This window comes from Euleptes europaea, chromosome 10 (assembly GCF_029931775.1).
Source record: "Euleptes europaea isolate rEulEur1 chromosome 10, rEulEur1.hap1, whole genome shotgun sequence".
In the NCBI taxonomy this organism is placed as follows: Eukaryota; Metazoa; Chordata; class Lepidosauria; order Squamata; family Sphaerodactylidae; genus Euleptes; species Euleptes europaea.
This window is the reverse complement of record NC_079321.1, coordinates 80,412,974-80,434,900: the sequence shown is the minus strand read 5'-3', so window position 1 is coordinate 80,434,900 and position 21,927 is coordinate 80,412,974.

Sequence of the window (21,927 nt, the reverse complement as noted above, 5' to 3'; positions counted from 1 at the left end):
CACCAAAGTTCATCCCTCCTAAGCCACTCCCCCCAAAAAAATTAAGTGTCCCTGAAAGGAACAGTGCACGTGAAGGGGTCCACTTAATGCTCCATGGGCTTTGGAAGTGGAGGACGACTTGGGAACTTGTCACCTATCCGTTGGGGGCAAGAGAGGCGGGGGAGGGCATACCTCAGACAAAGACTTACCTTCCTGTGCCTGGAGCTCGGGTGGAGTGGAAGCTTCCTGGATGGCCCCAAGCAGAAAGGAACAGCTGACCTCAGAAGGGATACAAACAGTCATATACAGAAGGTGATTAGAAAGATGGCACAGCTGTGTAGGTCTGACACAATTAGTGATTTTTTCTAGATTTTTGGATGTCATTGGCCAAATCAGTTTGGGAAAGTGGCATGAAGCTCTATGCTGACTGGTTTTTATTAGGGAAAGAGCGCTTCACCCAAACCTCCCGACACTGGCCCCGAGGACATGCAGTCACAAGCATGTGCTCACCTCATGCATCCTCAAGCTCCAGGTCAGGGAAGCCAAACAGAGGCAGGTTGACCTTTCGAAAGGCCAACTGCTCTGCATGCCAGGGTGCCAGACTTGCACGTTGTGGGCAAAGCACTTTGCCCAAATGTGAAAAAAGGCGCTCGCTCTGGATGCTCGTTGGAGGGCAGGAGAGGAGCCTCTGGGCCACCACAGAGAGGGTAGGCCAGACCGACTCTTTCACGGCCCAGTAGCTCAGCGGACACGTGGTCTGCGACTCGTAGGGCTCTGAAAGTTACTCCCTCACCATCGCATCTGCTGTGTCCTGTCTCTTGCGCCTCGCCAACCCCTGGGAGGGGCCAACTGCCCACCCACTGTCCATCTCCATCGTCATCAAGGTGGTGGCCTGGAGGGGGACAGTCCGAGATGGTGAAGTTGGGGGACGGGCAGCAAGGGAGCCGCCCCCTTCTCCACCTCCTCAGGCGAAATCCCCCTTTCGGCCCGCACTTGTGCCACACGCTGGGAGAGCTCGTCTCACCAGCTCAGGAGCGCGTTGGCCCGCTCAGCAATGCTGCCCTAGATGTGCGGGTCGCATATGCTTGCCAACATGTAGACCGGCTCCTGGGCGACAGGCAGCAGACGGTTGGTCACACCGTCCCGAAGCCTCCCCACCAGGGCTTTCATGGCTGGAAGAATATCTGCACGTCCTTTGGCCTGCTCCAGAAAGGCGCTCAACCTCGCATGAAGCCTGTGGGCCATGGGGGTGAACAGAGCCAGCGTCGCCATGTCAGACAAGAGCATTTATGTGCAATGCTTGAAGGGCTCAAGCACATGCACAGTCTGAGAGATAGTCAGCCACTCACGGTGGTTGAGCTGCCTATCAGACCCCATGGAATCTGTTTCAAGGAACAGTGCCCTGAGGGCCCTCTTCTGCTCCACTAAACGCTCGAGCATGGCATGGGTGGAGTTCCAGCGCGTGTTGACGTCGCCCTTCACATGGTGCTCGGGCACCCCTTCTCGGACCTGCATCTCACGCAGTGCGTAGTTGTCCTTCGGACTGCGTGAGAAGTGACTCGCAAGCTGCCAGCATTTCGCCACGAGATGCCGAAAGTTGCAGGTCTCGGCATCCAGCTTGGAGTCCGGTTGGGAGCCCAGGCCCAGGGCATCCTTCACCATGAGGTGGAGAAGGTGGGCCGCACAGTAGATCCGTGCCTCCACGTCCAATAACCTTGTTGCCGCCCTGATGTTGGTGCCGCTGTCCGTCACCATGAAACCCATGGTGAGATCCCTGCCTAACCAGTTCTCTATATGTGGCCTCAGGACGGCGACGATGTTGGCCGCCGTGTGCGCCTCCGCGAACTCCTCCGCGTGGAGCATAGCCTTGCAATAGCCGGCCCGGCGGCTCTCTCCCTGCCTAACGCTGCCCACCCAACCCCACCCACGAAGTCCTGAGGTTGCCACCAGTGCGCGGTGAGGGAGATGAACAATTCCGCATTAAGGCTTGTCCAAATGTCAGATGTGAAGTGCACAGTCCCCCCAGCAGCACGGGACAGCTGTGCCTTCACATGCGCCCTGGCGCCCTCATGCAACGATGGCACAACGGATGTCGCCATCGTGGAGCGAGCTGGAAACTTGTACCAGGGCACCAGGAATTGGATCAGCCTCCGGAAGCCAACCTTCTCTACCACACGATAGGGCTGATCGTCAATGGCAATCATTTTTCTGATTAGACGAGTCGCCTTTCTCGTGGCTGCTCTGACCCCACCTCTTGGCATCCTACAGACGCCACCCTCCCCACCAAACATCTCTGAAAGAGTGGTTTGGCGTGCCTTTGCTACTGTCGTCGCAGCACGGGGCGCGACGGGGAGAGCACCAGACGATGGCGGTGTACTGGCTGCAGGCCCCTTGGCCAACGAAGAACCAGCCTCTCTCTCCCCCTGGAGCAGCACCGCATTGTGGTGCTTCCGGAGATGGTTCCGGAGTGCGGTGGTCGAGAGATGCTGGAGATCTTTCCCTCGACTCACCTGCGCCCTGCAGAGCTGGCACTCGGCGATATGTGCATCATCCTCTGCCACCTGGAAGTGCTTCCAGACCGTGGATGTGAAGTGGCTCCCATGTGGCTTGGCCGCTGCGGTTGCCACAGGAGCAACCTGCCTGGAGGTGCTCGGGGCAGACACGTCGTGTCTAGGGACCTTGTGGGGAGGGGGAAGGGGTTTTGATGGCTGGCACTCCAGCACCACCACCATCTCTTCCTCTTGCACCTCCTCCACCCTCTCCTCACATTCTGTTGCGTCCGAACTGCTGCTGGGAAGTGGAGAAGCAGGCAAAGTTGACGGGCTGTCCATCGACCGTGCAAACTCCTCCACCACCTTTCTTGTAGTGGGGGTGAGATACGTCAACGCATCCATGTCAAAGCAGCTCAGCCCCAATTCCTCCCCAGACAGCCCCTCTCCTCCTCCCGCTGCTGCGGGACAGGCTCCACAACGACAGCAACAGGAGGAGGGATGGTCTGAACAGCAGCAGCAGTCCCCTGCTCAGTGTCAGCATCACCTGTCATCACCTGTGCGGGGGTGGCAGCTGCAGAGCCCCCCTCGGAAAAGTCGATCTGCCACTGGATCCTGTAGGGTGCCGCCGCAGCTGATCTCTGTGCAGGGCGGGGGTGAGCTGAAGCCCTCCCCCTCCCCCTCTCCTCCACCCCTCTGGTCTTCTGCTTCGCTTTCCCCTCAGGGCCCCTCTGTCCTGCACCCCTGCCACTCATTGTTTCCCTTTGGCGAAACTAGTGCACTTACTGTGGGAAAGGTTAACTGACTAGCTCCCTGAACCTCACCTGACCACTGTTTTTATGAACCCTCCCCCAAGATTACTAACTGAGAACAATTGGTCCGGCCCTAACCTAACCTCACCTAAACAACTGCTGCTTTGTAAGATTCAGTAACTGGGGAACCTAGTCTACACTCTAGAGACCTGTCTTGCCTAGCCCTGGAGATGGATTTGTAAACCTTTTTAACAAGGGGGAGGTAGTGGCTGGGATAAGTTTTACCCTATCTAAATCTGCACACCAACAATGGTTCCCTCAGGAATCAGGAGGAATGCTCTCCCTGCAAGGATGGACACTACCCCCTCACCTTTGACTTGATCTAGTGGTAGCAGCCTTCTCAAGACAGACTAGGTGCTACCCAACAACTGTTTCACCTAGTTACACTCTACTTAAAAGTCCAGATCCCTTGCTGCTTTTAAAATAATAGCAGGCCCTAGTCTTTGAAGAAGCTGACCGGCCCAACAGCTATGGTTTTTATTGCTAGGGCCCTAGGCCAGACAATGCCTAAACTATCTTGTTAATGCTGGAAAGCCAGTGAGGACACACACCTGAAGCCCAACCTTCAAACCAGGGATGGAGACAGGCGAGCTGACACACCCCAGGCAAAGGTGGCAAAGGGAAGAAAAGGGAGAAGGGACACATGGAAGAAGAGGAGAGCGGGCACTCAATCCCCTAGCGGAAAGGGACTAGGCCCCCTTCCCCCTTCTCGAGCCAACCCAGTGGGGGAGGGCTCGGCCGGACTGTGGAACCCCAAGCACGGGGGGTGGGAGGGATGGGAACGCACTAGGAGCTCTTGCCCTGGCGGCGAGAGGGCCCTCGCACCTCCGCATGCAGACCCTTCGCCCTTCTCAAACCAACAAGGGGGGGCTCGGCTGGACCGTGGAACCCCAAGCACGAGGATGAGAGGGATGGGAACGCACTAGGCGCTCCTGCCCCGGCGGCGAGAGGGCCCTCGCACATCCGCACGCAAACCCTTCACCCTTCTCAAACCAACATGGGGGGGGGGGGCTTGGCTGGACCGTGGAACCCCAAGCATGGGGGATGGGAGGGATGGGAAAGCACTAGATGCTCCTGCCCCAGCGGCGAGAGGGTCCTCGCGCCTCCGCACACAGACCCTTCGCCCTTCTCAAACCAACATGGGGGGGGGCTTGGCTGGACCGTGGAACCCCAAGCACGGGGAATGGGAGGGATGGTAACGCACTAGGCGCTCCTGCCCTGGTGGCGAGAGGGCCCTCGCACCTCTGCACGCAGACCCTTCGCCCTTCTCAAACCAACATGGGGGGGCTCGGCTGCACCGTGGAACCCCAAGCACGGGGGATGGGAGGGATGGGAACGCACTAGGCGCTCCTGCCCTGGCGGCGAGAGGGCCCTCGCACCTCCGCATGCAGACCCTTTGCCCTTCTCAAACCAACACGGGGGGGGGGGGGCTCGGCTGGACTGTGGAACCCCAAGCACGGGGGATGGGAGGGATGGGAACGCACTAGGCGCTCCTGCCCTAGTGGCGAGAGGGCCCTCGCACCTCCGCATGCAGACCCTTCGCCCTTCTCAAACCAACACGGGGGGGGGGGGGGCTCAGCTGGACTGTGGAACCCCAAGCAAGCCAAACACCCTCACACCAAAAGACCCCAAAGCACCCTCAAACCAAATCCGATGGATGAACTCGAGTGGCACCCGAGCATGGGGGAGGGGTTGGATGGGAACACACTAGGCTCTCCTGCCCCGGTGGCGAGAGGGCCCTTGCACCTCTGCACGCAGACCCTTCGCCCTTCTCAAACCAACACAGGGGGGGCTCAGCTGGACTGTGGAACCCCAAGCAACCCAAACACCCTCACACCAAAAGACCCAAAAACACCCTCAAACCAATTCCGATGGAGGAACTCGAGTGGATCTCTCGACCGCACCAATTCTGCTGGCTGGATCTCTCACCACCAAAATGGAAGGCAATGGGACAGGGCGGGATGGGCGGGCATTTTAAACTTTCTCCTGGCTGGTTCAAAAGTGATAATCCCTGCTCTAATTGGCCAGGAGAAGGAGTTGCTTGGCTACCATTGGCCGCGGGAAAAAGCAGCTTACCAACTGGCGATTAAGCTCCTGCGCATGCGTCGCCGCCGAACCCTGAATTTGCCGAATTTACTCTCTGAACTCCCCGAACACGACGAGTTCGGGGTCCTGGATTTCTCGCCTTTTGAAGTTCGGCTCCATCCGAACTGAAAACCGCCGAATCGAGGAAAATTCGGCTGATTTTCAGTTCGGGCCGAACCGAATCAACAGCCCTAGTCTCTACTTTTAACAGATCAAAGTGTTCTCTGTTGTTGAGTTGGAGAGATGGCAGCCATTCAGTAGTAGATTGTGAATTGTTATTTATTTGTCTTATATCTCACCCTTCTCCCAGCCAAAGACAGGCTCAGGGCAGCTCACCACAGATAAAACAGCATAAAAACATGGTAAGAACACACAAAATACCTCAATCAAAACTGAACAATCTTTTGCTAAAAAACAGATGGCTCTCAGTGTTGTGAAAATGCTGCCTGTCCATTCATGTTCTGTTCTGAGGCTTGACAAAAGTACTCCTTCAGAAGCAGATGGCGAAAAAAAACCTCCAGGTTGCCTCAGAACTGTATCTGTGTGGATTGATTGGGGCAGAAGGACTTAGGCAGTTCATGAGAGGGAGGGCCTCTTGGCCATCTTCTGGGCATGGAGTAGGGGTCACTGGGTGTGTGGGGGGGAGGTAGTTGTAAAATTCCTGCATTGGGCAGGGGGTTGGACTAGATGATCCTGGTGGTCCCTTCCAACTCTATGATTTTATGATTCTATGATAGTCCTCATGAAAAAGATTCAACTCCAAGAAGAGTGTGCTGTGAGAGATTGACAAAGCCATATTATACTGTCTATTGCATGTACTGCATTGTACTCCACTGCTGTAACACTCCTGTGTTGCTGTGTATACTGTGTTTTTAGCACAAAGTTCTCTAATTTTGTTTACAGTAACTATGTTTTAATTATTGGTTGTATGTATTTTACTGCTTTTTCTGCATTATTTTAGTTGGACTCCACCTGAGTCTCAGTAGTCAAGTCTAGTTTTATTTTGATACAATATCAGCTCTAGGTAAAAATCAAAGTTAGGTTAAAATAATAAAATAAAATAATAAAAGTTGATGATTCTGGAAGGATGATTTGAAGAAGAGGAGGAAAGATCTTCTACTGGGAAACATTTTCAGTTAGCCGTTTATGAATCCCACTAGACCGGAGGCAGAATTTGGCTACTTGAATGGTTATCTCCCAAGAGGAGTCTGCTAAGAGAAGCGAAACTTTAGCTTCTTCCGTTCTCCCAGGAAAGGATGACAATATGGGGAGAATGTACTGCGATCTTATGTCGTTGTAGAAGGGACATTGCGGCAGAACATGTTCTATTGTTTCCACTTCCTCTGTTCTACATGGGCATAGTCGTTGGTGGAAGGGAGTACGGAGATACCTGCCTTCCAGGAGAGCTGAAGGTAAGGCGTTGAAACGCGCAAGAGTAAAGGCCCTTCAATATTTGGATACTTCCAGGAATCCAAGGTAGTCTGCAGGGTGGAAAGGTTTGATGTATTGCAAGATGGGTGAATATTTATGAATCTGAGCCTTATCTGATTGAAGGGCCTGGTCCAAGAGTCTCTGTTTGAGTGTTTCCTTGGCTTCTTGGTGTCCCAATGGCAATATAGGTTGAGTCTCAGTAAGAAAGGCAGAATACGTTTAAAAAGTAAATAAATAAATGAAATGTTTATGCACACCCCTAATTATTGGTTCTGATTACTTCTGGATGGCAGAGTTCCAGGAACCATTTATGCTGTGTAGAGGTTAAATTTCTTTGTACTTACCAGTTGGGGGATGGTTTAAATAGTGCAGACTTCAACTTCATTAATGTAAAAACACTGAACCCATTTCACAGAAGCCAATTAATAAATCAATTACACAGATTAATGCCTTCAGACTCAATTTGGTTTTATAGAACCTATCCTTTTTCTAAACAAAAAAAAAACTCTGCACAGAATTATTCAGCTTTAGTCACAGCACATACAAACTTATGCTGTCTAACAATAATAGGATAGTTTTCATTAAGATCAAGTCAAGGAGTAGGTCACGGGAAGGGAACACTGGCCTTTGGCAGAAGGGAGTTGACAAGTGATGAGGTGGTAAGGAATGTGCTGATGTCCTTGAGCTGAATGAGGGGCAAAGTGTGGGAAGCTGTAGGAACATAAAGATGAAATCACTGTTGGGTTAATTAATTAGGGTGGGATGCCTGCACATTAAGGGGAGGAAAGGGACTCAGATTGCCCTGAATCTAAATCTCAAGTAGCAGCTACAAAGGATTCTGGAACCACAGGAAGCATGGAAGAAGTGTTGGGTACAGCTTAAACTGGCTGCCATCCAAACAAGAATGTCAGATATTAGTGAAAACAGGCTGCAGCTGCTGTGCATAAAGATCGCTTCCCTCTAGGAGGCTTGAAAGCCTGTATTGACAACTTCAGTGTTTCTCAGGTGAAATTCCACACACATTAGTAGCATTGATAGGTGTGTGTGTGTGTGTGTGTGTAAAGTGCCCTCAAGTCACAGCCGACTTATGGCGACTCCTTTTGGGGCTTTTCATGGCAAGAGACTAACAGAGGTGGTTTGCCAGTGCCTTCCTCTGCACAGCAACCCTGGTATTCCTTGATGGTCTCCCATCCAAATACTAACCAGGGCTGACCCTGCTTAGCTTCCGAGATCTGACGAGATCAGGCTAGCCTGGGCCATCCAGGTCAGGGCCATTGCTAGGTAAGCATTGCTAATCCTGATGGTTTATTTGCACAGGTAAATGGAGTTTTTTAACCCTGGCTGATGCAGCCCCTGGTGACAATCTGCTCTGTGTCACAGTTAGACAATCTGCTCTGTCATAGTTAGCTGTGTGTGTGTGTGTGTGTGTTAAGTGCTGTCAAGTCACTTCCCAATCATGGCGATCCTATGAATCAAAGTCCTCCAAAATGTCCTTTGACAGCCTTGCTCAGATCTTGCAAACTGAGGGCTGTGGCTTCCTTTATTGAGTCAATCCATCTCTTCTTGGGTCTTCCTCTTTTCCTGTACCCAGACAGAAACCAAAGAGTGACCATGCAATGAGATCCACATCACAGACAAATACAATTACTTGTTTCTGATGATACTGGTACTTAGAAATGGACAGATAATGTTGCATTTTACTCATAAAGTGCAAAATTATCTATCTGGTTCTAAGTTTCTGAAGTACTGGAGATGGAAAAATTACTCTCAAGAATTAATAAAAGTTTTCAATGGCCTGTATCCTACCACTCCACTTAGGAAAATTTGGAACTTTCCTCCAGCCTAAGGAGCCTTCCTCCAAAGAAAGTGGTTCTTCCACCTCAGAAGAGCCACTTAAGTTGGAGGAAGGATCCTTTGGCTGGAGAACCTTCAGACTTTCCTCAGTGGAGTGATAGAATACAAATCCATGTCGCCAGGTTTGCTGTACAAATCATCACACTCATGATGATTATCCATTAAAAATTTGTACTGCATTTTCTACAACTTCCTGTCTTTTACTTCCTGGAAAATCTGAATGATGAAGAAAGCCAGCAATGATACCTGGGTAATAATTCCAGCCTTTATATCACAGGAAAGCTAAGAGATTTCTCGGGAGCTTCATAATAGTTGTCAAAAATATATCTCCAGCTGTCATTCTTATCAAGGGCCATTGATGCTGAAGGAAATGGAGTTTTTCTTAAGAATGATCCTGAGTCTGCTTAAGGACTAAACAAAGTGAGTTTATTCAGAAATCACAAACTTGGTAACCGACTGAGAGACAGGCTTATTTCTAACTAGGGTCCATAACTAACAGGGTAACATGTGGCCTGTTACTCCTCTCTTTCATTGTAACTAGAAGGAAGAGGAGGGGTGCATTATGGGAACAAACAAGAACACAGGAAGAGAAGGGAGAAGGATCACAACCTTTCTATCTATCCAACTCTCACACTTGCTGCCCCCTGCTGATCTTCCTTTCTTTAATCAATCTTTGTGCACTAGACATTGTATTCCCAACACCCCTTCTCAAGGTCTAGCATACAAAGTCTACAAGATTGAGGTTCTGGCATAGACCTTTAAACTTGTCTTTTGGGAGAGGCTTTGTAAGTATATCTGCAATCATTTTCTCTATGCAGCAATATTTCAACTCGACAAGCCCTTCCTCTTGCATATTTCTTATTATGTCTTCCCATGTGGAAGGCTCAGATACAGTCTCTGTTCTAGCCAAATAGGAAAGTCTGTTTGGTGGAATCCCTTTGGTTGTTCTGCCTGCCTGCCTGATGCTTGACTCTTCGGCTTCTGTAGCCCCTTCTGGCTCTGTGGCCCCTTCTGGCTCTACATTTGTGTCAGGTTCGTGGTCCATAATGTAGAATTTTGTTGTTTGTAGGTGCTGTTCTTCATCTTCCTTTGTCAGTTCTTGGTCACTCACATCTTGTTTCTTTCTTTCATCAACATAAACAGAATGGCAAATTTTTATTGTTTCAGTCTTGGGATTGAGGACCCGGTACCCTCTACTTCCTTGTGCATATCCCACAATAATTCCTTCTTCTGCTCTCAGATCCATCTTGGACCTTTTTTCTTTAGGAACACATCTGTAGGCTTTTGATCCAAAAACCTTAATGTGATTGACATTGGGTTTGTATCCAAACCATAGCTCAAAAGGGGTACTGCTTGCACCATTGGTAGGCAGTCTATTTTGCAAATAGGTAGCAGTATTTATTGCTTCTCCCCAAAATTTCTCAGGTAGTCTTGCTTCAAAAAGCATGTATCTGCTCATTTCAGTGAGAGAGGAATTCTTTCTCTCTGCCACAGCGTTCATCTCTGGCGTGAAAGGTACTGTGACTTGATGCTGGATCCCCTGCTCAGACATGCAGTTCTTCATTTCATGTCCTACGTATTCACCTCCATTTGTCAGTGCATAGTACTAGTGGTTTTCTCTGGTATCTATTACTAACCACTGCCACATACATTTTAAACTTTTCAAACACTTGACTTTTCTCTCTGATCAAGTAAGTCATGGTATACTTGGAGTATTCATCAATGAAGGTGAGAATATATCTGTTGCCACTAGGTGTCGCAATTTTCATTGGGCCACATAAGTCACTATGACCCAAGTCTAATGGCTTTCTTGCTTCATTTTTCTCAGTTCTTTTGCCCTTGAAACTTGGTCGTGTTGCCTTGTTTTTAATGCAGCCTACACATTTTTCTTCAAAAGCCCATTTTGTAAATTTCATCCCTTTTGTTAAGTCATTGCTTTGCAGCTGGTTTATTGTGTTTGCATCACGATGACCAAAACGTCGGTGCCAAATTAATGAACAATCTCTGTGCTTGCAACTTTCCTTTGCATTGGCAAAGCTTGCTACTTGCTCGCATGTTTCCAGTACATACAGTCCATCTCTTTTCTTAGCTATTGCAATTATTTCATTGTCCTTTTCAATAACACATTCTTTTCCAAAAGACACATTCATGCCTTTTTCAGTAAGAACACTCATAGAAATCAGGTTAGACTTTAAGGCTGGCACATAAAAACACTTTGTTATTAGGATTTCTTGAATTTCTTCATTTGGAAGTTTGCATCTCAAAGTCCCTGACCCAACACCTGCTATTTCTACATTCCTGCCATCAGCAACATGCAGTATCTCCCTTTTTCTTCCTTTAATATTTCAAAGAAGTTTTTGTTTCCTGTCATGTGTGCACTACATGCAGAATCTATATGCCATACTTGATTACTGGATTCTTTCTCTGCCAGCACAAAACATTTCTTTGGAGGTTTTGATTTCTCGTATGAGAAATTCCCCTTTTCTTCTCCTTCTTTCTTGGAGAAATTATTTCCTTGTTTAAAGAAAGGACAATTTCTTTTAATATGTCCACACTTCCCACACTGATGGCATATGATTTCAGTTTTCTTTTTTAATTTTACAGCACTCATTGCATTCTCACAATCTTTCAGTTCACACCCCCTGTCTGAGTTCTTAAACTCCTTATATCTATTATACTCTTCCAGCATACTTATTGCTTGACTCAAGGTTAAGTCTTTCTTAGTTTCAACTTGGTTTATAAAATTTTCATACTCTGGGCTCAGACTTATCAACAACAGTATTATCAAATCCTCATCAAGAAAGTCTTGTCCAGCTGAGCGGAGCTGCTGCACTAAATTCAGAAAATTGTCCAAATGTACAAGCAAGCTCTGATCATTTCTCATTCTGATTGAGAATAACTTTCTTTGCAAAAACATTCTACTTTTCAGAGAGGTATCTGTATAAAGTTTCTGAACTTCTTCCCAGATTTCTTTAGCTTTATCAAAACGAATCACCCTCAAAATGTCCCTGTCTCCCAAACCTTTGAACAGGACTCCTTTTGCTTTGTCATTATGCTCGTCCCATTTGCATTGCTTTTCTCCCTCGGCATCTGCTGGTCTTGGATCCTTTATTGCACTCCAGTTTCCCAGCTCCATGAGGTGAGTCTGCATACGGGCTTTCCAGATTAAGTACTTCTGTTCATTCAGTCTTTCTATCACAGCAACATGCTGATTATTGTAGGCAGCCATCTTGCCTCTCGTGAGCCCTTTCCTTTGCTCAGAGATCAATCCACAACCATCCTCTGCTACCATGAAGGAAATTGAGTTTTTCTTAAGAATGATCCTGAGTCTGATTAAGGACTAAACAAAGTGAGTTTATTCAGAAACCACAAACTTGGTAAACGACTGAGAGACAGGTTTATTTCTAACTAGAGTCCATAACTAACAGGGTAACATGCGGCCTGTTACTCCTCTCTTTCACTGTAACTAGAAGGAAGAGTAGGGGTGCATTATGGGAACAAACAAGAACACAGGAAGAGACGGGAGAAGGATCACAACCTTTCTAGCTATCCAACTCTCACACTTGCTGCCCCCTGCTGATCTTCCTTTCTTTAATCAATCTTTGTGCACTAGACATTGTATTTCCAACAAATGCATGGCCAGATTCTTATTTGTTTGTTCCTGTTATGTCTTACTCTTTTTCATCCAGCCTTCAAAAAGTTGAACATATGGGGGCAGGAACAGGAACAAACAAATGGCCAGCCAGAGGAAGGGGCGCCTTCCCCACTGAGCGACACATTGCCCACCCCCGGGCTTCTCTCTCCCTCTCCCCTCTCCCCACACCCTCCTCCACCTCCCCCCCAGCACTAGCTGGGGGTTTCAGCCTACCTTAGACTTTAGCCCGGAGCCCCGCCGCCAGAGACCATATGACAGCTGCTACCCGGGCTGCTGTAGCCGCCTCTCTGGTGCCTCTCGACCTTTCTTCCATGGAGGCAGCTGCTTGGCCCCTTCACCTCCTTCCTCTGCCTTGCCTCACCTCCCCACAACCATGGCTGCTGCGGCGGTGGCCGGTCTGCCAGCATGCTGCTGCTGCCTCCCTCTGCCCTCCACCACGCCTCACTTCCCCCTCCAACTACAGCTGCTGCAGTGGCCGGTCTCTGCCCTTGGGCATGTGCGACGGTGCCTGATCTCTTGCCCCCCCCACCTCCCCAGCAGTGGCCAGTCTATTGGCCCATCCGCTTTCTCCTCCCCGGTGGCAGTGGTTCTATTGCCCCCACTTCTCCTCTCGCAGCGGCAAGGCTCCAAAGTTGGGAGTTGGGCTGCAAAGGAGTGGTGGGAGGGGAAAGTGGTGTCGGGAGGAAGCAGAGTCTAGTTGCGCATGGACACACACGACAGAACCCTGTGCTTTGACGTGGTTTTTTGTTTATAATTGTGATAAAGCAGGGATTGGCTAACCTGGGAAAGTAGCAGAAGGAGGTGGGTTGATTGCGCACTCGGGACATGGCCATACATTTAAAAATGGGAGATTCGCTTTATACTCGGGAGTAACACAAGACAAAGCAGCCATGCGTTAATGGCCAAGGTTTTTTTCCTTCTAATTCTTCTTACTGTGTAGTAGCACCCTATGGATAGCTTGAAGAGGAGAAGACTGAGAGGGGACATGATAACCATCTTCAAGTACTTGAAGGGCTGTCATATGGAGGAGGGTGCCGAGTTGTTTTCTGTTGCCCCAGAAGGTCGGACCAGAACCAACAGGCTGAAATTAAATCAAAAGAATTTCCGTCTAGGCATTAGGAAGAATTTTCTAACCGTTTGAGCTGTTAGGGAGGGCACCTTGGCCATCTTCTGGGAATGGAGTAGGAGTAACTGGGAGTGTGGGGGGGGGAGGTAGTTGTGAATTTCCTGCATTGTGCAGGGGGCTGGACTAGATGACCCTGGTGGTCCCAACTCTGTGATTTTATGCTTTTAGAATACTTCTTCATGGAGCAGAACTGATAACACCCTGCCATAGGCCAAAGAGGAGTGGGACCTGCTCTGCAGTAGTAGCTTCTTCATAATACTCTGTTCCTCTAAGCATCCACAGGCACAGCTCCTTAACAATGTATAGGAAACAAGTTAAAGCTGTCTGTTCCACCAGGGTCCTTGGGGCAAATAGTAGGAAGAATTATGGGTCTGTTTTTAATTGCAATTTTACTTTATGTTGTTTAACTTTTAAAATGAATGTGTTATTCTTGTCAGCACTTCTCTTGCTTCCCTTTCTATGCCTTTTGCTGTGCTCTTCCTTATGTTTGCAACAGCATGCCCCCTCCTTCACAGTTCACTGGTTTCCTTCTTGTGAGGGTGAGTTCTTGCATACATGCTCATCGCTCTATGACAGCAACATCAGCCACTGCTCTCAGTGCCCCTGAGAGCAGGAAGTCTGATGGTGGCCATTTGTGAATGACAGTGATAGAAATTAATTTTTGCAGCCTCCCCATAGATTATGCACTAGCTCTTAGTAGACGAAATCTGGTTGTACCTCTTATTTCTTATACCAGAGCCATTAATATGTCCAAAGAGTTTTGGTTGTCCATGTGTGACAATTTGGAAAGCACTTTAAGGTCAATCTCCTTGTAGTCTTGTTCTAGGGAGTTGATGTTTTAGTCTCCATTCTTCAACTACTGCATCACATTGAAAGGTTATTCCAAAACCCTTCTGGCAGAGATACGACAAGCTATTTCCTAACTCTCAGTCCTAACAGCTGTTTGATTCAATTCCCAAATTCTTTCACATGGAGAAATGTGACTGCATATTTGGTGTAGAAAGTAAACACGACTCTGCAGTAACTGCTCAGCAGTTGCCTGTATTCTGCCCATTATGACCATCAGCTCTACTAATACAGTGTTGTTCATTCCACAAACTGCTCTTCTCATGAACCTTTCAGTTATTTCATTGAGTATTTCATGGGGGCGAAATGCAAAGAATGAATGTGGCTTTCGTGGATCTTGTATTGTCCTAGAAATATCCCTGTGGGCTTCATTGTTGTTTGGAGAAAAAATGATTTGGTAAACTGCACAAGTGATTAAAATGTGGAACTGGCTGCCAGATGCTACAGACATAGCTTTAAAGGGGGGGGGGGGGTTAGACAGATTCATAGAGGATGGGTCTATCAGTGGCTACAAGCCATGGTGATTAAAGGGAACCTGTACATTCAGAGGCAGTAAACCTCTGAGTACCAGTGCCAGGAGGCAACATCAGGGCCTTGGCCTCTATGGCTTGTTGTTGGCCCTTCAGAATAACTGGTTGGCCACTTTGTGGCCATCTACTGGGAGATGGTTTGCACCTCACGAGGGTAGGAAAAAATGTTTTTGGTGAGAGCCTTGCTAACCTGATAAGGAGGGCTTTAAACTAAATCCTATGGGGGAGCAAGACAAGAACTTAAAGCCTAGCATGATGACAATAACCGGAGATGAGAACAATAAAGATTTGCAAGGAGTGCAGAGTATGTGAGGAAACAAACTGGTGGGTAAGTTCAGAAACAAAAACCTCGGGGCACATAAACCATGGATTCCGATGTCTGTACACTAATGCGCAGAGTATGGGAAACAAGCAGGAAGAACTTGAAGCCCTAATACAGGAAGGCAATTTTGACCTAATAGGCATTACTGAAACTTGGTGGGATATCACTAATGATTGGAATCTTAAGATTGAGGGGTACAACTTGATTAGAAGGGTAGACAGATAAGGAAGGGGGGAGGAGTAGCATTGTATGTCAAAGATGTGTACACTTGTGAAGAAGTACATGAATCTGAGCATGGTAGTTCAGTTGAGAGTCAAAATAGGTAAAAATAAAAGGAGTAAGAAATAATCGTGATATTGTGGGGGTCAGCTATCGACCACCAAACCAGGCAGAGGACTTGGATGAGACACTCCTAGACCAGATTACAAAGTTCTCAAAGAGATGGGACATGGTGGTCATGGGAGATTTTAATTACCCAGATATCTGTTGGAAGTCCAACTCTGCTAAAACTGTAAGATCCACTAAATTCCTGACTTGTCTTGCTGACAACTTCATATTCCAGAAAGTGGACAGGGAAACAAGGGGATCTGCTATCTCAGATTTGATTCTCACCAACAGGGAAGAACTGGTTGATGAAGTTAAAGTAGTAGGCTCTCTGGGTAGTAGTGACCATGTAATCTTGGAATTTACAATCTTGGGGAAAGGGAAAACTGTACGTAGTCAGACATATAGGTTGGACTTTAAGAACATAAGAACATAAGAAAAGCCCTGCTGGATCAGACCAAGGTCCATCAAGTCCAGAAGCCTGTTCACACAGTGGCCAAACAGGTGCCTCTAGGAAGCCCCCAAACAAGACGACTGCAGCACCATCCTGCCTGTGTTCCACAGCACCTAAGATAATAGGCATGCTCCTATGATCCTGGAAAGAATAGGCATGCATCATGACTAGTATCCATTTTAACTAATAGCCATGAATACCCCTTTCCTCCATGAACATGTCCACTCCCCTCTTAAAGCCTTCTAAGTTGGCAGCCACCACCACATTCTGGGGGAGGGAGTTCCACAATTTAACTATGCGTTGTGTGAAAAAATACTTCCTTTTATCTGTTTTGAATCTTTCACCCTCCAGCTTCAGCAGATGACCCCACATTCTAGTATTATGGGAGAGGGAGAAAAACTTCTCCCTGTCCACTCTCTCCAAACCATGCATGATTTTATAGACCTCTATCATGTCTCCCCTCAGCTGCCTTCTTTCGAAGCTAAACAGCCCTAAGCGTCTGAACCGCTCCCCATAGGACAGTTGCTCTAGTCCCCTAATCATTTTGGTTGCTCTTTTCTGCACCTTCTCAAGCTCTGTAATATCCTTTTTTAGGCGTGGTGACCAGAACTGTACACAGTATTCCAAGTGTGGTCTCACCATAGATTTGTACAAGGGCAGTATGATATCAGCAGTTTTATTCTCAATTCCTCATCTAATTATGGCCAGCATGGAATTTGCCTTTTTTACAGCAGCCACACACTGGGTTGACATCTTCATTGAGCTATCCACTACCACCCCAAGATCCCTTTCTTGGTCTGTCGCTGCCAGCACAGATCCCATCAGTGTATATGTGAAGTGGGGTTTTTTTGCCCCAATATGCATCACTTTACACTTACTCACATTGAATCTCATTTGCCATTTTAATGCCCATTCTTCCAGTATGCAGAGATCCTTCTGGAGCTCTTCACAGTCTGATTTTGTTTTAACCACCCTAAATAATTTGGCGTCATCTGCAAACTTGGCTACTTCACTGTTTAACCCCAACTCCAGGTCATTGATGAACAGGTTGAAAAGCACCGGTCCCAACACAGATCCCTGAGGGACCCCACTGCTCAAATCCCTCCATTGGGAGAACTGACTTTAGGAAAGCTAATTTTAACAAACTTAAACTGATGCTGGGTAGAATCCCATGGTCAGAAATACTGAAGGAGAAGGGAGTTCAAGAAGGATGGATGTTTCTTAAAAATGAAATAATGAAGACGCCATCCTAAGCCATTCCTATGAGAAGGAAAAATGGGGGAGCCTAAAGAGGCCAGATGGCTGCATAAACAGCTTTTTAAAGAGTTGAGAAATAAAAAAGACTCATTTAGGAAGTGGAAGAAGGGCCTTATAACCAAAGAGGAATATAAACAAATAACTGGTGCTTGTAGGGAGAGTGTTAGGAAAGCTAAAGCTCAGTATGAGCTTAGGCTAGCGAGAGATGCTAAGCACCACAAAAAGGGGTTATTTTCCTATGTACAGAGTAAGAATAAGGACAAGCCCATTGCGGGGACCAGAAAGTGAAATTGTAACCACAGATGAAGAGAGGGCAGAACTCCTCAATTCCTACTTTTCCTCAGTCTTTTCTTATGTGGGATGTGGTGCTTGAAGCGGGTCGTGCTGTTCAGATGACAGGCTCTTAGAATGTTTCACTTACTGAGAAGTGAAGGTATCTTATTCAGCCAATCATTGAGTAAGCAGGACTCAACAACTTTACCTACTTTTAAAAAGCAAGTCTTTTTATTGAAATACTTCTAGTAAAATATGAAAAGAATATTTGAATAAAAATATTATTTATTTCACATAAAATATATGCATGTAAATAATTACAGAAATAAAAACTATATTAGTTAGTTCAACAGGAACAAATATACATTCAAGCATTAATAACAATATCATCAATCTTTATGATTCTATATGAGTTTCTCAAGTATATATTTCATTCAGGAAATTATACAGTTTACGGAAATCTTATAAAATAATGGTTAGTGCATTGAATAAGTATTCTAGTTCAAATTATTTAACTATAAGACATACTTTACAAGACATAGAATAGTTAGATTTCCTTCAGGTATTCTCTAAGTATTATTCTATTATTTCAATGTTTTTAGTAGTAGTAAGAATAGAAGAGATCTCTCTGGTTTCATAGTTTCATGTTAGAGCTGATATTGTAGCTCTTTCAGCAGTCTATTTGTGACTGAAGTTTATGAAACCACAAAGTCTTTACATGTTTAAGATCTATGGATCTGAAGATGAGTTTCAGAATAGAAAAGACTATATGTAAGCCATGCTCTAAGCATGCATTTGTTATGAGCATTGTTGTATAGCTAAGAGCCATTTTAATGGTTTAACCATACTATGATTAATCAGTATTTGAAGCTATGTGTAGCTTTAACATTATGTGTAGAGTGTTAACTCCATTCTACAGTCTCTCTGGCAGTGCCAATCTCTAGAGAGTACTGAGTATATTTCAGTTTAACAGCTTAAGGCTCCATGGATCTCCATCCATGTATTCCAATTATATGTATTTCAATCAGAGTATGTGTTCTATGTGTTAAGCCATTGTTGGCTGTAATGCATGTCAGACAGTTCTGTATCAGACCTTAGTCTCAGAACTGACTGCAAAGTATATCCAGTGCTTCCTCCTTGTGTAGGAAGTCCCCTGGAATATGTTCTGTAATAGGCTTCCTAGAGAAGCTGCATTTACATCTTGTCCATAAGATTAGGAAGACTGTATATAAGATGGATCTTATGAGAAGACATAAGTTTTGTTAGAACAAATGAGTTCTCAATGTCACCATATTCAAATATGGCAAGGTCCATTCTCTTATGATCCTTAGAACACAAGAGCCTCCATCACAGGAAGGAGCATTATACAGACAAATCTCCCAGACAATCAGTCTTCAGAAAGACAGATTGTGTGGCATAATATTTCTCTGTGAGAATTCTCCAGAATTAAAAGACAAGTATAAATGTGTTCCTGATTCACGCAAGAATCAGTTTCCCTAATCAACGCAAGGAATAGGCCGCCAAGTGTTTTACATCTCTTGGTCAATGGAGAGAAGTCCACAGATCATGGTATGTTCAGACTATCAGGACCTTCTCTAACTTTGAGTCAGAGAGAGAGCTCTATTTATATCTTTCAGTGTCCTAGGATGGATGGTTGCTAATCCAGTCAGCCATAGGACTTACAAGCAGTGCTTAAGCTTATTTCCAATCAGCAGAAAATAGTCAGACCTGTGTAGAAAATAGTCTGTCAGGCTCATGCAATAGTTAGCAGGCTAATATTCAGCTGAGACAGCAGTTTACATAATTACAACATCAAGACTCTGAATAGCATAGCAGGTTTTGCTGACCTTGAACTAGTTCTGTCACAGGCATACTAGTTTATTCCATTGTATGACTATAACAGTAGAATCAGGCTTGCTTTTAAATAGTAAGTAAGCCTGGCTTGTTACTTCCAGTTTATGAAGTAATTATATCTTCTCAATACATTTAATCCTTATAAAACCTAATGGGGACATGCTTTCCTAACATAATCCTGGTTTATATTGTCTCAGCCCACGACATGCTCAACATGGCATAACCAGAACACATGATGAGGGAAAGGATTTGCAGCCTAGGACTGGCATTGGGGTCGTGCACAAACACCTAGTTTCTTTAAATGAAACAAAGTCCTCAGGGCCAGATGAATTGCATCCAAAGAACTTGCAGATGTAATTTCTGAGCCTCTTACCATTATTTTTGAGAATTCTTGGAGAATAGGAGAGGTGCCAGAAGATTGGAGGCAGGCAAATGTTGTCCCCATCTTCAAGAAGGGGAAAAAGGAGGATCCGAGTAACTACTGACCCATCAGCTTGACTTCTATACTGGGTAAAGTGTTCGAACAAATCATCGGTCAGTCCTTGAGCATTTAGAAAGGATGGATCTGATTACTAAGATTCACCATGGGTTTCTCAAGAACAAGTCTTGTCAGACTAATCTTATCTCCTTTTTTGGGAAAGTTACTATGTTGCTGGATCAAGGGAATGCTGTAGACAGAGTTTATCTTGATTTCAGTAAGTCTTGATAAGGTTCTGCATAATATTCTTGTTGACAAATTGGGAAAATGTGGTTTAGATCCTGTTACCATTAGGTGGATCTGTAATTGGGTGACAGATCGCACCTAAAGAGTGCTTGTTAATGGTTCCTCATCCACTTGGAGAGAAGTGACTAGTGGGGTGCCTCAGGTATCTGTCTTGGGCCCTGTGTTGTTCAACATCTTTATAAATTTTAGATGAAGGAATAGAGGGGATGTTTATTAAATCTGCTGATTATACTAAATTGGGAGGGGTAGCAAATATGGTAGAAGCCAGAGCCAGGATGATCTTGACAGGCTGGGAATTGGGCTAAAACTAACAAAATGCACTTCAACAAAAATGTAAAGTTCTGCATTTAGGTAGGAAAAATCAAATGCATAATTATAGGATGGGGGAGACTTGTCTGAGCAGTAGTATGTGCGAAAAGGATCTTGGGGTCTTAGTAGACCAAACACTAAACATGAGTTAGCAGTGTTATGCAGTAGCTAAAAGGGCAAATGCAATCTTGCGCTGAATCAACAGAAGTATAGTGTCCAGATCACGCAAAGTGGGTATGTTTACTCTGCTGGGTATGTTAAGCCTGAAGAGGAGAAGACTGAGAGGGGATATGATAACCATCAAGTACTTGAAGGGCTGTCATATAGAGGATAGTGTGGTTTTCTGTTGCTCCAGAAGGTCGGACCAGAACCAACGTGTTGAAATGAAAGAGTTTCCATCTAGTCATTAAGAAGCATTTTCTAACAGTTAGAGTGGTTCCTCAGTGGAACAGGTTTCCTCAGGAGGTGGTAAGCTCTCCTTCTGTAGATGTTACATGGCCAACTGTCAGCAATGCTGACTCTGTGACCTTAAGCAGATGATGAGAGGGAGGGAATCTTGGCCATCTTCTGGGCATGGAGTAGGGGTCACTGGGGGTGTGGGGGGCATTAGATTCTTGGTATTAGATCTTTCTTCTGGGTGACTCTCCTCTCTATTATTCACTCTTTCCCAGTTTCCTTTCCCTCTCAGATTCCCTCCTGTGGCCTTTTTCTATTCTCCTTGTCCCTGCGGAATACCCCGTCCTCCAACCATCCTGTTGCAGTTCTCTGGCTCTTGTCCTTCTGCATTCTCAGAGTTCTGCTTCTTCTGTCCCTTATTCTTTAAACCTTCCTGTGTGACAGGGTCCTCTATAGGATTTGAACAGCTCAGCTAAAGGCATCCAGAGAGACCTGTCTCACCCCTCCATGATATTTGCACAGTTCCAACAACCATTGTCAGAGGTTTCACTACCACCACCCTGCATCCAGGCTTATGGTCAAAATGTTATAGTGAGGGGCTACGGTTGCCAACCTCCAGGTGGGGCCTGGAAATCTCCCAGAATTATAACTCATCTCCAGACTACAGAGATCAGCTCCCTTGGAGAAAATACCTGCTTTGGAAGGTGGACTCTGTGGCATTATACCCTGCTGAGGTCCATCCTCAGGCTCCATTCCCACATCTCCAGTTATCTCCCAACCTGGGGTTGGCAACCCTATGAGGAGCCTTCAGTAGAGTGGAGCAGCTACCAGGTCCCCATTGACTTGAGAGTCAATGAGGCCTGGTGATTTCACTTTGCATAGTTGTATTAATAGTAGTACTGCCACAAATTACAAATCATGTACCGAGTCCTGGCACCTTTCTCAGGGCTCTCCCAAGTCTGTGCCAGTCTGCTCCACTCCATCAGAGAAAAAGAAAGTGGATCCTCAGGAACAGCCTAGTAGGGATCTGCAGAGGGGTGGGGGAAATGGGGGGAAATCAGTGCAACCATACATATGAGTACTGGCATTTAAAAATAATAATCAGAAAAAGCTCTGGATATGTGCATGTATTTTTGTATAGGCACAATCAGACTAAAAATAACATGATGTGATAAAATGTAGTCCAGCTTTTAGTGCCAAATATTCC